Consider the following 16957-nt stretch of genomic DNA (forward strand, 5'->3'; position numbering starts at 1 on the left):
ATTGGCTCAGCTCAGCTCGGCCATTGTGTCTGCTTGGAGAGTGAATCATCGGATGGGAGATATTTCTCTCTTTATATCTGACTTTCTAATAAAAATAAATAAATCTTTAAAATAACTTAATAAACTCTGCAGATCAAGCATGTAAGATGAAAAAGGGTCATTTTTATTAGGATTCTGAAATCTAACAACCAAAACGCAATTCTGACAGCCTTTCCCTTGGAGAAGGGAGGAGTGTGTATCTCCCTGACGCAAGCTTCTCTTTTCCTGCATGAAGAGTTTGCTTGCCCCCCTGTAAGGAAAATGCAAGCTTGGCTAGAAGCACATTGCAGTAGTCTTCCAGCAGGGTCACAGCAGGAATGACACGTCTTTGTCAAATGTTGACTCACAAGACGTAAGGTAAGTAAAAGATACTGCCTAAATCAGTATACAATCTAAATTTTAAGAAGAGGAGGCACACGTTAGGACACGTTAGGGCACCAAGAACCTCCGTGTTTTGTAACTCAGTAGTTCTGTAATGCATTCAGCCAACTTTGCTAGCCTCGGAGCTGCGGACATGCTAAAGGAAAAAGAGGGAATCTCTCCCATAGGAATCAGACTCAGAAATAAAAACACCAAGAGAATGTTGCATTAAAAAAAAAAAAAGAACCTTTATTACAAGCATAAAGCTTGTATGAGCCTTGAAGAGTCATATTTTGGAAAATGAGACGTTTAGGAAAAGCCAGACTAATTTTTACATTGCGAAGCACATCATTCACTTACAAAGACCTTTTCAAAGGAAAGTGAGCAAAGCACGCCAATACATTTGTTTATCAGAACGCTTCTGCTGCAAGTGCTTATTGTAAAAAGGCTTTTGTTTCCTAAGTTCTGTTAGAAAACATGAGGTTGTTCTTGAAAGTCAGCTGTTTTCTTATAAATTATTTCACTGAAATGAGAAGTTAGTAGCCATGAAAAATTACGCAAGGATTATACAGATACATTGCTGTTTTTAAGCATTTCTGCTGACCCTAGGTTAGCCTTCATGAAAACAAGATTGGCACTTCCTTAGAACATTAGAAGTAGAGCTTAGGGCCCAGCGTGGTGGCCTAGCAGCTAAAGTCCTTGCCTGAACACGCCAGGATTCCTCATGGGTGCCAGTTCGAATCTCAGCAGCCCCACTTCCCATCCAGCTCCCTGCCTGTGGCCTGGGAAAGCAGTCGAGGACAGCCCAAAGCTTTGGGACCCTGCACCCAAGTAGGAGACCCAGAGGAGACTCCTGGCTCCTGGCTTTGGATCAGCTCAGCTCCAGCCGTTGAGGCCGCTTGTAGAGTGAATCATCAGACAAAAGATCTTCCTCTCTGTCTCCCCTCTCTCTATCCGCCTTTTCAATAAAAACAAATCTTTAAAATAAGCAAATCAATCAATCAATCAATCAAAGCAAGTCAAGTTCCTGATTTCCTTCTGCATTTGCCCGACTTCCAAATGGGCATTCCATTTTCTGTCGTTCAAGCTCTGCTCAATGTTCTGAACTTATGTTATTGGACTCTGAAGCTCTGTCTGTTGAAGAATTAAAAACCCAACAATCAGTATCACTTCCTTATAGAAGTGAAGCCGCCTGGAAGAAATGCGCAATTCCCTTAGGCTGTAGGAGCTGGCGGAGAACAGTCTCTCCCTTCAAGGAACAAGCGGAGGTGAGGAATGTTCTCCCACTTCTAAAACAAATGACTAACAAGATGATGAAGACTTTCCGATCGTTAATTACTAACTACCAGTTCAAACTCTAATCTAATTTATGATTACCAGCTCGGAAGTCAACCGCTGCTGCCAAACCTGCTGCTCGAAATGAACATGATCCGTATTGTGACGTTACCTTCCAGTGCAGCTTCTCCCCGTGACTCACTGAGCACGTGGATGGCACCTTCATCCGCAGGGCTTGCTCTTTGCAAAGCTCTCGATATATAAATGTTTCACCAATAAACGTGTAGTGCAAGTTCAAGCGATGGAGGGTGGCACTCCTTCCAAAGATCCTGTTCTGTTTCCTTGTATGGTCTTCCTAGAATAGCGATCTCAATGTTTTTATCGGAGGAAGTGAGAAAACTCACATTTGTGTTTTGAAGAGTTAGGCTTGCATGCAGTCCCGGAAGAAAGGACCAGGAGTTGTCTCTGCGGGGGATGCACGTCCGTATTTTTGCGCAGTTACTCAAGCTACTGCACTGGGCTCCTGCAGAGCCGGGAAGTTAATCAGCACCGAGCTGCAGGCTTTACTGTGGTCTACATACAGTTTATATTGCTTTATGGTTAAGTATCAGTTAGACAAAAATTAACCAGACTGCTTTGAGATGAAGCATTTGATGAACTTATTTTTAATTAGTTGAGTATTGAAAAAAAAAAGAAAGCTCTTCTGGATGAAAATCTTTTCAAACTTAAACATAATTGCAAAGCGACTTTGTAATTAAGCCCCAATCTCCGTTTGACAGTGGAGGTGCTGATCTCACCGCGCAATTGGCGCCCTGAGCAGCAAGCCTTTCTGTGCTGTGCAGTCGGCCGTTCTCGCTCCGAAATGGCGATGACAGAACGGCACCTTAATGTAGCTGTTTCATGGGGTCATTTGGATGTACTAAGGTTTTTAAAACTGTATCAATTAACCAAATTTGTTTATGGTAAAATTTGAAAAAACAGTGAGATTTAAAAAGGGAGAAATAAAGAACTGCCCACTAAACATACACATATACACACTCAAATGATCTCACTTGGGCCCAGTGCGGTGGCCTAGCAGCTAAAATTCTTGCCTTGAAATCACCAGGATCCCATATAGGCACCGGTTCTAATCCCAGTTGTTCCACTTCCCATCCAGCTCCCTGCTTGTGGCCTGGGAAAGCAGCTGAGGACGGCCCAAAGCCTTGGAACCCTGCATGGGAGACCTGGAGGAGGTTCCTGGTTCCTGGCTTCGGATAGGTGCAGCTCCAGCCATTGCAGTCATTTGGAGATTGAACCAGTGGATGGAAGATCTTCCTCTCTGCCTCTCCTCCTCTCTGTATATCTGACTTTGCAATAAAAATAAATAGATCTTTAAAAAAATGATCTCACTTCTTAGACGTAACCACTGTGGCTTTTCACACACACACACAAAAAGGTAGACACTAACCTATTTTGGGGACAGATCTTGTGGCACAGTGAGTTGAGCTGCTTCTTGTGACACTGGATCCCACATCGGAGTGCTGGTTTGAAACCCAGAACTTCTGCTTCAAATGTAGCAGGTGGTGGATGGTGGCTCGGGTGTCTGGGTCTCTGCCACCCATGCTGGAACAATACAGAGGGAACTCCAGGTTCCTGGTCTCAGCCTTTGAGAACTGATTCAGGAGATGAAGATCTCTCTCTCTTTCTCTCTCTGCTTCCCAAGTAGATGAAAATAAATTAATATTTAGAAATAGTATTATGTGAAAATATTGTTCCAGGGGCCAAAATTGAAGCAAAGAGGATTAAACTGCCACTTGAATACCAGCATCCCATATGGGTGCCAGTTCCTATCTTGGCTACTCCACATCCGATCCAGATCTTTGCTATTGTTCCTGGAAGGGTAGCGGAAGGCGGCCTTAGTTCTTGGGACCCTGTGACCACATGGGAGACCAGGATGGGTTTCCAGGCTCCTGGCTACACTGCTGGAGTCCAGCCACCGTGGCTACGTAGGGAGTGAACCAGCAGATAGAAGATTTCTTACTCTTTGTCTCTTCCTCTTGCTCTTTAACTCTCTCTTACATAATAAATAAATGCTTGAAGAAGTATTGTTTCCAAGGACTGCTTCATGTAGACCCTGACAACAGAAAGGGACAACTCTATATGTGCTCCCATGGAATGAAGTTGATATTTCTACCGATAAGCGAGCACTTGGCTATTCAAAGTAAACACGTATGCATGGGGTACTGTACAGTCCTGGTGTTTAGTCTTATGCTTACGATGCCAACCTCTTGTAACAGAGTACCTGGATTTGATTGTCAGTGCCAACGCTTGACTCCAGCATTTTGTGAATGCTCAAGTTTTTGGGGTTTTGCTATCCAGGAAGGCATGGATTCTGCTGCCAGCTCCCATCTTGACTGGGGCCTAGCCAAAGCCCAGGCCAATGCGGGACTCTGGGGAGTGAACCAATGGATATAAGCCCTCTGTCTCTCTCTGTGACTCTCTATAAATACAAAACTTAAAAGGAAGGTTTTGGAAAATCAAGTTATAAAGTAAATTCATTTTCCAGACAAAAATGTTGATATCTATGAGTGTTTTCATAATGTTCCTTTCCTACAAATCTTTTGAAAAAAATTTAAATACAGCAATATAGTTATATTGTGCATGCAGAGATTTATATATACACTTCATGAGATTCTTCAAAAAGTTCCTGTGAAATAGAATGAAAAGAAAATGTCCATGTTCCATGAACATTTTGAAGTGCCCTTACGTAAGCTTCCTGACTAGGCAGCTTCCATAGCTTAGGCCAGTTCTCCCCAACAAAATACAGGTGTACAACATGAACAGCCAGGACTCACGCATGTGGGGAATGGAATTAATGTCCAATAAGTGGGATGTGGTCAAGGAATTAACATTCATTTGTGAAGTTAGTTTAGTAAGAGCTAAATAGTACAACTATTAAAATTTTTTTCAAAAGATTTATTTTTACTTGAAAGGCAGAGAGGAGAGACAGAGATCTTCCATCTGCTGGTTCACCTCTCAACAGCTGTATTGGTTGGAGCTGGGCCGATCCAAAGCCAGGCCCTAGGAGCTTCTTTGGGTCTCCCACGCTGGTGCAGGGGCCCAACGACTCATGTCATCTGCTGCTGCTTTCCCAGGCCACAAGCCAGAAAATTGAAGTGCAAGTGGAAGCAGCCAGGACAGGAACCAGCGTCCGCATGGGATGCTGGTGCCACAGGTGCAGGCTTCATCTACTATGCCTCCACACCGGTCCCTGCTAAAATGTTTCCTTCACCATTATACAATGTGTCATGATGTGCTGAAAATGAAAAAGCAAGTGAAGGAGGTATGGAATTTTTCCCTTTGTCCCTGGATAACCCCTACCCTATGTAACTAACCATCCGACTAGCAGACTCAAAGGTTATCCACAAGCTAAAAATTAGCAAAAATTAACCTCTTAGATTTTTTTTCATGTTAATTTATTTATTTTCATCTATTTGAAAGGTGGAACAGCAGAAGCAGTGTACACGTACACAAGCAGACACACACACACACACACACACACACACACACATAGCCCTTCCATCTGCTGTTTTCTTCCCAAATGGCTACAACAGCCAGGGATAGGCAGACTGAAACCAGAAGCCAGAAACTCCTTGTAAGTCTCCCATGTCAACAGCAGGAGCCCAAGCACTTGAGCCATCAGATGCCGTTCTCCCACGCCCATAGGCACAAAGCTGGCTGGGGAACAGAGCAGCCTGGATTCCACCCAGCATTCCGAGGTATTGGAGCTTAACCCACTGTGCCACAAAGCCTTCCGCATCATCTGGTTTTTAGATTAGGAAGTTTAAGTGGAGGCTCCAGTATTTCCAATACTTTCCAAAGCAATCCTTGCCCCAGCCGTCACTGCACAGAAGGCAGAGGCCTGGAAGCCCTGGGGGTACCTCTCCCCATGCACAGATCCCAAATGAACTACAGAGATTTATTTGAAAGGCAAGGTGACAGAGAAGGAAAGACAGACCAAGACAGATTCTCCATTCTTTGGACAATCTAATGATGTATAAAGTGGTGTACTTTCATGTGTGTTTGCATACCAGTGAGGGTGCTTTTTAACAATTCACTTGTAATAGCAGAATATGAAAATTAAGCCATATATTTGACAAACAGGATTATAGAAGAATATCTGCTTTGTAGACATTAGGGAACAAATTTCTACGAAATATCACAGAATGAAGAAAAGCAAGGTGCCAAAATCAGTCGGTCTATGTCACATGCTGATATAAGAGTGCATCGGGAAATTAGTGTGATTTTTGTGCAAATAATTTTGAAATTCATGCATAGTGGGGTTTTTTTAAAGATTTATTTAAATAATAGAGTGGTAGAGTGTGGAAGTAAGAGAGTGAAAAGGGGAACGAGAGAGAGAGAGAGAGAGAGAGAGAGAGAGCTTATCTCTCTGCTGATTTACTTTCCAAATGGCCATAAAGGCCAGGGCTAATGAGGCCCAAATCAGGAACCTGGATTTTGATTCAGGTCTCCCACATGGATGGTAGGGACCCAACTACTTGTTACTACTAGTCACATTAACAGAGAATTGGATCAAAAGTGGGACAAATGGGGCTCGAATCAGTGTTTTTATGGGATGCTGGGGATGCAGATGGTGGCTTTAAATACAAAGAAAATCCAATGAGTTTGGAAAGCTGCATTCTTGAATCTACTATGCGGATGCAGCAAGGTTAATCCTCTGCCTGCAGGGCTGACATCATACATAGGTGGCAGTTCTAATGCTGGCTGCTTCACTTCCAACCCAACTCCCTGCCTGTGGCCTGGGAAAGCAGTAGAGGATGGCCCAAAGCCTTGGGCCCTTGCACCCAAGTGGGAAGCCCTAGACAAGCTCTTGGCTGTTAGCTTCACACCAGCCCAGCTCTGGACGTTGTGACCATTTGGGGAGTGAGCCAGCAGATGAAGGCTCTCTCTCTCTCTCTCTCTCTCTCTCTCTCTCTCTCTCTCTCTCTCTCTTTCTCTCTCTGGCTTTCAAGTTAAAATAAATAATTTTTTTTTTACAAAAAGCTATTTCTTTCATTTGCACGCTTTCTCTGTTGGCATTATTGTGAGCCATCTTGTGCCTGGAAACTGATGCACCTGCTATATTCCTTCTATTTGAAGAGCAGGACTTTATTCACCAGAGCACTTAACAAGGCTTTGCATGCAATAGATGCTGAATAACTATTATTATTATTATGTTCCATGATATAGTTTTATAGGTATCAGGATTCCTCCCTCCCCTCCTCCCCAACCCACTTCCCCCCAACCCATTTCCCCCCGCCATTTTCTCCCATATTGCTAACACTGTGCTGCAGTAGTCTAGTTCTTTAGGAGCAGCTAACAGTTTAACATTCTGCTATTTAAGTGCCCATGGCATCGTCTGTATAAGCAAAGGTAGAAAATTTAGCATCATTTTGTCCAGGTATGTTTGATGCTCAATAACTATTTGCAGAATTTTGAGAACAGTGTTGTTCTCCCAGTTTTCTTCCAAATCTATTCTCTTTTGTTGTTGTTGTTAGAAGTGAGGTGAACCCATGGTGTCTTTTTCTTCTTGCTTTTTCTCTTTCCTTTCTTCCTGTCAGAGATTTATTTTTTACTTGTTTGAAAGGCAGAGATACAGAGCATGAGAAAGGACTCTTCCTTCAGCTGATTCACTCTCCAGTGGCTGGGGACGGGCCAGACCAAAGCCAGGGGAAATTACTTCTGGGTGTTCTATGTGAGCAACACCCCCTCCCACCCAGCCTGCCCAGCGACACCCAAACCAATACCTTCCCCTCTGCTTGTTTTAGGCATTGCATGGCATTTGCATTGCCCAACCAATGAGGCACTGGGGGCAGGCATTCCTGCAGCACAGGCATAAAAGGTGCTGACAGTCAAGGCAGCACCTGCTTCCCAGCTGCTCACCACTCTGCAGCCCAGACATCAACACCTCGCATTCTGCTTCCTTCAGGTTTCTGAGTCCGTGGGTGGGTGGGTTCCAGTGAGCTTTTTTCCCTTACTCTTCAAATGTGTTTTTACTTGATTCTGTTGCTGTTAGTAAGTAGCCACTGACTCATCCTTATTCTCTCATTCTTACAATTTTTCACTTGGCTCCACACCAAGTATAGTGACTAATCCAATGCAGAGAGCTTGGGAAGAAGGCAGGCCAGCCTCCTGCCAGCCTATGGACTAGACCTCCCAACATTTGCCATGCTCTTACTGCTCTTGCTCAAGAGCTTAGAGAGGCCTTTGTTTACCACCTCAGGCATAAACACCTCTGCCTGCGCTCATGCTCCCAACATTAGCACCTGCGACCTTACTCGCCTCGCTGCTTACCCTGCACCCTTGCCCAATGGGTTGCTTTGAACTGTCTGCTACCACTACATGGCCAGATATTATCCATTCACCCTAGGGTAGGACCTGCCACCTCCACAAAATCTTCCTGCATTACTTTTTCTTTTCTTTTTTTTTTTTTTTAAGATTTATTTAGTTTTTTTTAGAAAGTCAGATATACAGAGAGGAGGAGAGACAGAGAGGAAGACCTTCTGTCTGATGATTCACTCCCCAAGTGAGCGCAATGGCCGGTGCTGTGCCGATCCAAAGCCGGGAGCCAGGAACCTCCTCCAGGTCTCCCACATGGGTGCAGGGCCCCAATGCATTGGGCCATCCTCAACTGCTTTCCCAGGCCACAGGCAGGGAGCTGGATGGGAAGTGGAGCTGCCGGGATTAGAACCAGTGGCCATATGGGATCCTGGCGTGTTCAGGCAAGGACTTTAGCCGCTAGGCCATGCCACCGGGCCCCTACTTTTTCTTTTTCCAGCTTTCATCATTGCAAATATGTCCAGAGAAGTATAAAGTGTAAGGTATAAAGTGTAAGGTGTAATGTGTAACGTGTAACATGTAACATGTAACGTGTAACATGTAAGGTATAAGGTCTGAGGCTCTGCAGCAGACACTAGTGATGTAGGCTTGCATCAAACACACACCTTGTCTTCTTCAACAATGTATCCAAGGCAGAGAAAGATATGATCATGATTACTACAATGTCTAAGCTTTCATTAATTTATTTGAAAGGCAGAGAGAGAGAGGGGGGAATTTTCCATCTGCTGGCTCACTTCCCAAAAGGCTAAAACAGCCAGGGCTGGGGCAGGCTGAAACCAGGAGTCAGGAATTCCACCTGTGTTTAACCCTGTGCATGACAGTGGCCCAAGTAACTGGGCCATCTTCCGCGGCCTTCCCAGGAACAACAGGAGAGCCTCCTCAGAAATGGAGCTGTTGGGACTTGAAGCAGCACTCCAGCAGAAGACGCAAGCATCAGGTTGTTTAACCTGTTGCCCTACAATGCTGCCACCAATTTGTATCCTTTGATAGATTTTTTTTTAGAAGCCTGAAGATTATTATCTGAGCAGATCAAAGAATGAAAGGGACTTGATGAAACAGAGAGGCTTCGCAAAAATTGAATTAACAAATTTGGGGATTGTCATGGTAATGGGAAGGGTTTTACAGAATGAAAGTGAATTTTGCATTTCTTTTTTTTTTAAAGATTTATTATATATATTTTTTTGTAAAGTCAGATATATATATATATAGAGGAGGAGAGACAGAAATATCTCCCATCCGATGATTCACTTCCCCACATGGCTGCAATGGCTGGTGCTGTGCTGATCCAAAGTCAGGAGCCTGGAACTTCTTCCGGGTCTCCCACGCAGGTTCAGGGTACCAAGGCTTTGGACTGTCCTCGATTGCTTTCCCAAGCCACAAGCAGGGAGTTTGATGGGAAGTGTGGCTGCCGGGATTAGAACCAGCTCCCATATGGGATCCATGTGCATTCAAGGAGAGGACTTTAGCCACTAGGTCACGCCGCCGGGCCTTAACAGTATATTTAAAAGGTAAATTTGGAGAAAGGAAATGTAAGCTGTTTACATTGGGCCCAAATTTTGTATTTCTAAAAAAAAACCATTTTGTATTTCTAAGAAAAAGAAAAAAATGAGGCTGGCATCATGGTATCACAGTGTCAGCATCCATCCGGGCACCACTTCTACTCTAGCTTCCTGCTAACGCACCTGGGAAAGCGGCAGAGGATAAGCCGGGTCCTTGGGCTTCTGTACCCATGTAAGAGACCCAGAGCAAGCTTTGATCGCCCGGTTTTGGATCAGCCCATCCCTGGCCACTGTGGCCATTCAGGGGGTGAACCAATGGATGGAAATGCTCTCTTTCTCTCTCTGCTACTCCTCCTATCTCTGAATATTAAACTTTCAAAAATAAAAATAAATACGTGTTTTAAATTTTTTACTTTTTATTCTACAGTTCTTCAGGCTCAGGTGGAACTAATTACACCTCTTATCTCGTCCCTGCCCCAGCCCTTCCTTGGTCCTTGTGATTATGTTTAGGGTACCTCATCATTTTTCTCTTATCACTATGCAGGATGGTCTACCACTTAAAGCATGTTTATTTCTGGAATTTTCCATTGAATATTTTTGAACTGTGGTTGACTGAGGGTAACTGCAACCCTGGAAAGTGAAACCACAGATAAGGGAGTATTCCTGTGCACTTTGAGAGGAAATTCAATGTCAAGGAAGTTGAAGTGAACAGGAAAGGGAAGCGCAGTGAGGAAGGAAGATCCCAAGTAGAGGAGGATGTGATGGCAAGCTGGCCCGACCTGCGATCACTGCTTTGGACACACACTCCTCTGCAGGACACTTCTCCTTAGCTGAAACTGCATTACTTTTTACATATAAAATGGAGGTAACTGCCTGCTAGAAAATAAGCTACCTGAAGGCAAGAGTTTGATTTATCTCTGTAAGATCAAAAAATATACATCTGGAACATAATAGTCATAAGGGGTTTAGACTAGGCAGGGAGTTTGGGAATGAATGAGCTGGATGATTTCCCCCAATTTCTGTCTGCAGCCCTGCATCTTCGCTCCATTCTTGTGTAATATGCCCATAGGCATACCCACTTTCCCACGTGCACGCTGGAGTCCCCAGCCTCAGGCAGGAAGGATGCCCTGATGAACTGGTGTCCACTGAGCTCCAAGGGGAGACACCATAAAACTCTCCCAGGGGAGCTCATGAAAACTGAGACCCCACCCCGATGCCACATGATGGACCCATTCCATTATGACACCACTCAGTGCCCCACAAAGCAGACCGTGGGCTGTGTGGATGTGGGAGCCCTTCTCTTCCTTGGCCTTCCTGCTTGCTGTCTGGGGCCCTGTCATGGGGAATTTTCTCCTTGTAGGGGTGCCTGAATGTATGCTTGCCCTCTCACTTCAGCAATTCCTGCTCTTATCAGCGCACTTCTGTTTTGAATTCTTAGCTCACACGGGAGCATGAAAAGCCAGGAAATGCATTCCCACAATAGTAGGCGATGAATAATATTTGTTGACTGATTAATTCATATTGAAGAAAAGAACAGTATTCTAAATAAAACACATTCTATAAAATATCTGGCTAGAATAGATATACCAATCCATATTATTTTTACAGAGTTTTCTCCGCTCCTTTTTATTTTTATTTCTTTTTTCTCTTAACTTATTGCTTATTTGGAGACAGTCCATGAGCTGACACCCACAGGTTCACTCCCTAAGTGCATACATCCTCTGACTCCACCAGGGCCCAGATCAGAAGTTGGAAATCCAGGCCAGGTTTCCCTGGGGCTGGCTGGAACCCAACCACCTGAGTTGCCATGGCTACCTATGGGGGCTTGAAGCTGGAGGCAGGAGGCGGTGCTGGGAATCAAATCCAAGGCCTCTGTTGTGGGGATGTTCAATTAAATGCACATCTCTATTCCTCACTTTGTATGCTGTTTCTATAATCATGCCTAAAGGCTTACACAGGTGAGACGTGAGGACATGAATGGGGACTGTCCCCCATCACTCAGGCTTGTATCTCCAGGGCTATCATCGACTACTAAGACCCAGCAAAACTTTGAAATTCTTTTTCTTCTTAGCTGATCAAGAAGGTCAAAGCACCTAGCAGGGGACAGAGGTATGCTTACATCCTGCCCAGGAAGTTCTCCCTGGAACTTAGAAGCAAAGGGTATAATTGGGGCTGGAGCTGTGCACTGTGAATGAAGCTGCCGCCTGCAGCACCATCAACCCTTGAGTGGCGCCAGTTCGTGTCCTGGCTGCTCCACTTTGGGTCCAGCTTCCTGCTAAAGTGTCTGGGAAAGCAGTGGAAAATGGCCCAAATGCTTGGGCCCCTGCATCCATGTGGGAGACCCAAAAGTAGCTTCTGGCTCCTAGCCTCAGACCTGCTCAGCTCTGGCCATGGCGGTCATTTGGGGAATGGACCAGCAAATAGGAGATCTCTCTTCTCTCCTTCTCTCCCTGTAACTCTGCCTTTCCAACAAAAATCAATCAATCTTTATAAATAAAAAAGAGGTATATTTTATTCCACTTATGTTTAGTATATATTGAACATTTTTTTTGAAAGAAAACTTTATTTTGTTTTCATTGCTTATACTGTTCTCAGTAACAGTCAAATAAATTCCTGGTATATAGTTTTTTTTTTTCTAATGTGGAAGATGATTCATGGGGAAAAACTATTAAACACAAGTGTAAGTGATGCCTGATTATCAAAGGCAGGAAGTTCTATAAAACAAATACAGTTTTTGTTATCAATGCCTACTATGTACATTTCAGGGTGTCAGGTGAATATATGTATGATTGAAAGGTGATTCACTGATATGCCTCTTCCACGGGAACCCTGGAATGACTCTCCGTGAGCCTGGAAGTCGTCAGCGCGTTCACATCATCAGCTGACGGCAAACACACTCAAGCCGCTGCCTCCCCATGTGACTCTGGTTTTCATTTCCACCATCAAAATGCATTTTTTTTTAAAGGAAGGAAAACGGCCAAGTGATACTATCATTGCGCAGCTTGCAGGGTTCTGCCAGCGGGAGCAGACCCATCGTGACAATGGCACATTCCAGGGATATTGTGTTTTCTGGCAAGAAAATGCATGTACCGTAACACTTCGAAAATTAAACCAAGGGACAAATGTGATGGCTCAATGGTTAAATTCTTCCCTTGTATGCACGGAGATCCCACAGCGATATTGGTTCGCGTCTTGGCTGCTCCAATTCCCATCCAGCTCCCTGCTTCTGATCTAAGAAACAGAAGTGGATGGCACAGGTCCTTGGGACCCTGCAACCCAAGTGGGAGATCTGGAAGAAACTCTTGGCTCCTGGCTTCGGATCGGCTTAGCCCCAGCCGTGTGGCCATTTGGGGAGTGAACCAGCAGACAGAGGATCTTTCTGTCTCTTCTTCTCTCAGTAAATCTACCTTTCCAATAAAAATAAATAAATCTTTAAAAAAAAAATTAAACCCAACCTCTAACTAAATATTTTTTCTACACTAAAAGATGAGAGACTGCTGAACAATAGTAAATGTGAAAAGAAGTAGGCAGGGGGTACGGGTAATCATTGGTATTTGAATCTGGGGACAAAAGTCTTACAAGAGAAAGTGGGAGGGTTTTTTTGTTTTTTTTTTTTTAACTTCCCTTCTTTCAATTTATTATTTTTTTATTTGAAAGACAGAGTTACAGAGAGAGCTTCATCCAGTTCCTCTGCATGGGTATAGGGGTCCAAACACTTAGACCACCTTCTGCTGCTTTCCAGTTGCATTAGCAGTGAGCTGGACCAAAGTGCAGCAGACACCATGTGACCTGGCACTCAAATGAGACGCTGGCTTCGCAGGCAGTGGCTTAACCAGCTGTGCCACAACACAGACTACACGTTTCTCTTATAAACATTGTGTTTTGCTCTACTTCACCAATAATTTCATTCTCTTTTCTTTAAGATTTGTTGGAGAGGCTGAATAACAGCGGGAAGGAAGTGGAAGTGGAGGGTTCATTCACCAAACAGTCATGTCTGGACCAGGTCAAAGCCAAGAGCCAAGTACTCTCTCCAGGTTTCCTACATGTGTGGCAGGACTCAGAGGTTTAGGCCATCTTCTGCTGCATGAGCAGGGAGCTAGATTGGAAGTGGAGCAGCTGGGCCTCGAACCAGAACTCTGAGAAGGGATGCCAGGGACACATCAGGAGTCTGCATCGTTGAGCCATAATGCCGGCCCCAACTTTGATGTATCCATGCTTGCCCCTTGATCCTGCTGCGCGGCTACTGAGCGCTCCTAGTGCTTCCAGTCATGTTTCTTCGCCCTCCAGGATCATTTTCAATCATTACAAAGATCGGTCAACATATCCTTTTCTCCTTGACCTTCCTTTAATCTCACAAAGTAAGCAGGGTAGGTGGAACAAAGGTTGGAACTTGAGCTGATAGCTACTGAATGCCTGTGCTGTGCTTAGTACCTTATCTGCGTTACTTAGTCTTCAAAGGCCCCTGAGTGGGCGCCATGGTTACCTGAAGAAACTCTGAGGTTTAGAAATGGATGTCTGAGGATAGATGGTCTAGTAGATATTTGAGGCTAGAGCTATAGATACCTGCAGACCCGGTGCTGTGGCATAGTCAATGAAGAGGCCACCTTAGGTGCTGGTATCCTATCTGAGCACGGGGTCGAGTCCTGGCTATTCCACTTCAGGTCCAGCTTCCTGCCAATGTACTCGGGAAGCAGTGAAAGATGGTCCAAGTGCTTAGGGCCCTGCAGCCACATGTGAGGCCCATCCTGGCTCTCGACTTTCTCTCTCTCTCTCTTTCCTTCTCTTTCTCTCTGCAACTCTGCCTTTAAAATGAATAAATAAATCTGTTTTTGAAAATGAGAGATTTTCACAGAATGCTCAGTATAACTTTGAGTTCTGCTGAATAAAGCGCCTATCATTGCTATCTGTTTTCAAAGCTCTTGTCCTTTGGGGATTCAGACTACAATATTTGATAATATTTGCAAATGAAACGACATTTGGCATTTGTTTATAAACAATCCTGTGGGAAACATGGTGAGGCTGTGGGTGTGAATAGAAAAAATATGATAAGATGACCAGGAATTGAAAGCAGGTCACAGGGTCTATTCAGAAAGGTTTATGGCAGCATTCTTTTCTATTTCTGAATATGATGGAAATTTTCTACACTGAAAACATGGAAAAATGAATTAGGATAAAATGAATACCAAGAGAGAAGTAAAAGCAAAAAGCATAAATACAGTTTTATTCAGACTGTTTTTCAGATAAATTAGCAGGGACCTATCTCAGAACTGGAGCAGCTGGGACTCCTGTGCAGCAATCCACTGGTCTCTCATTTTTAGAACTTAGGTGGAGCTGTGTGCAGGATATCCTGAACCATCTTCCCATGCACAAATAGGCTGTTTCATATTTTATTGGAGAAAGAAGAAAATTGATTTTCATAGACTTATGTGTCTCTCAAAAGTTGCTGCTTTTGGCTCCTTTTGACCATAATCACATTTGTTTCAAATATGCAAGGCTTCTAAAAGATCCTGGAAAATGGAGTAAAAAGACAAACTTGTTTTTGCATAAAAGATCTTGAAATCCAGACATTTTCATATTCTGCAGCTTCTTTGAGTTAAAAAAAAAAATATATATATATATATATTTATTTGAAAGTTAGAGTTACAGAGAGAGGGAGAGACAGAGATTTTCTATAGGCTGGTTCTCTCCCCAGACAGCTGCAAAGGCAGGGGCTGAGCCAGTCCAAAGTCAGGAGGCAGGAGCTTCATCTAGGTCTCCTCGTGGGTGCAGGGGCCCTTGAACTTGGGCCATTTTCTGTTGTTTTCTCCAGACCATCAGCAGGGAGCTGGAGGGGAAGTGGAGCAGCTGGGACACGACCAGAAGCCACATGGCTTTACCCACAATGCTACAGCTCTGGCTCTACTTTTTGGGAATTTTGAAGAGCTCTCCAGGAGTATGATCCTAATTCTTAACTAGGCAGAAGATTTAGACACCGGTTTGTTAAATACTCGAGTTTTCTTCCCTTCTTCTCCCCTGAAGTCAATTTACTGAGCTAGTTTTTGCTGTTTGCTCACTGTTTTTCATTCTTTCAAGTGGCAGGCAGAGAGCATGCGCTAAGCCCAGGAGCAGTTCCACCTAAGGCTCTCTGGAGGCAGGTGGCACTTCTGACCAAGAGGGCCATGACTCTCCGCACCAGCCCCGCCTGCTGCTCAGCTGCCCTCTGCCTAAAGGAAGACTGGAGGAGTTCAAGCGACACCAGCTCTTGTCTCCAAAAGAGCAGCTGCATAAACCAGCTGGCGTCTGTCACAGGGTTTCCTCACCACCACCCACCTTCTGGTTTAAAGGCATCCAGTTGACTTCTTCTAGAAGAAGCCGGCTCCTGTCAGAAGTAGCGCCTGCATACTGCGAAGACCTGCCTGCCTGGGTGTGGGCCTCCTATGGGTTGGGAAACCTTCCAGAAGCTTTGCAAGTCCAGATTTGAGCAAAAGCTGACAGTGCTGGGAGCAAGAGGCAGACGTAAAGGGAGATTGTTAGGCAGGTTCTCAAGGACTAGTTAGCCAAATAAGGCAGGGACTGAGAGCAGCTTCCCAGGGCTGTTTCCTTTAGATTAATTTTTATCAGAGAGAGGAACAAAGGATTGGCTTGTACATGCTAGATGCTTAATGTACTCCCACAATAGAAGACTAAATGTCAATTGTGGTTCTCTGTATGACTCCAATTTGTAATCTCAAGCTCTGTGTGGGGGCTGGGACAGTACTGTGTAGGTGTGACTGGCGTTTCTCAAGGACATGACTCCAACAAGTTGGGTGGTGCCGAGTAGATTTCCTGGAAGACCATAAGGACAGAACATGTTTCTTGGATAAAATCCTGCCCTGGAGTATTAGATCACATCTGACAGTTCCAGCCTAACTTTCCTCACAAGCATGCATAATTATAAATCTCTTAAAATAAAATTTGAAAAAAAAAATCCTTAATACAGAAAGAATCTTCAGAAAGTTCATTAAAATGTGTAAGGGGTGGGTGTTAGGCTTAGCACGTAAGCCACCTGTGTTCCATGGCCAAGCGCCTGGGTTTAACACCTGGTTTGGGTTTCTGATTCCAGCTTCCAGCTAATACAGGCCCTGGCAGACAACAGTGACATGGCTCAAGTGATTGGGTTCCCAGCACCCATGGGAGAGATTGGGATCAGGATTTATTATGGATCATTATTAGGAGGTTGGAGTAGTGGAAATGCTACCATGTCTTCAAATTCCCCGGCAGGAAACTTGGTAAAGTTCCACTTTTCAGAGGCAGGGCTCTTAGAACAGAGACAAAACTTGCTGAGTCGGGAGGCCAGTGCTAGCAGCCATGAGCCTCGGCCGCCTTCCGGTAGCCTGGGAGTGAGCTTGGCCCTGCCCACCGCTCCAACCACACGCTGGTTCTGCGGC

Source organism: Ochotona curzoniae, unplaced genomic scaffold, assembly GCF_017591425.1.
Source record: "Ochotona curzoniae isolate NIBS_2020 unplaced genomic scaffold, NIBS_Ocur_1.0 contig_2688, whole genome shotgun sequence".
Taxonomy (NCBI): Eukaryota; Metazoa; Chordata; class Mammalia; order Lagomorpha; family Ochotonidae; genus Ochotona; species Ochotona curzoniae.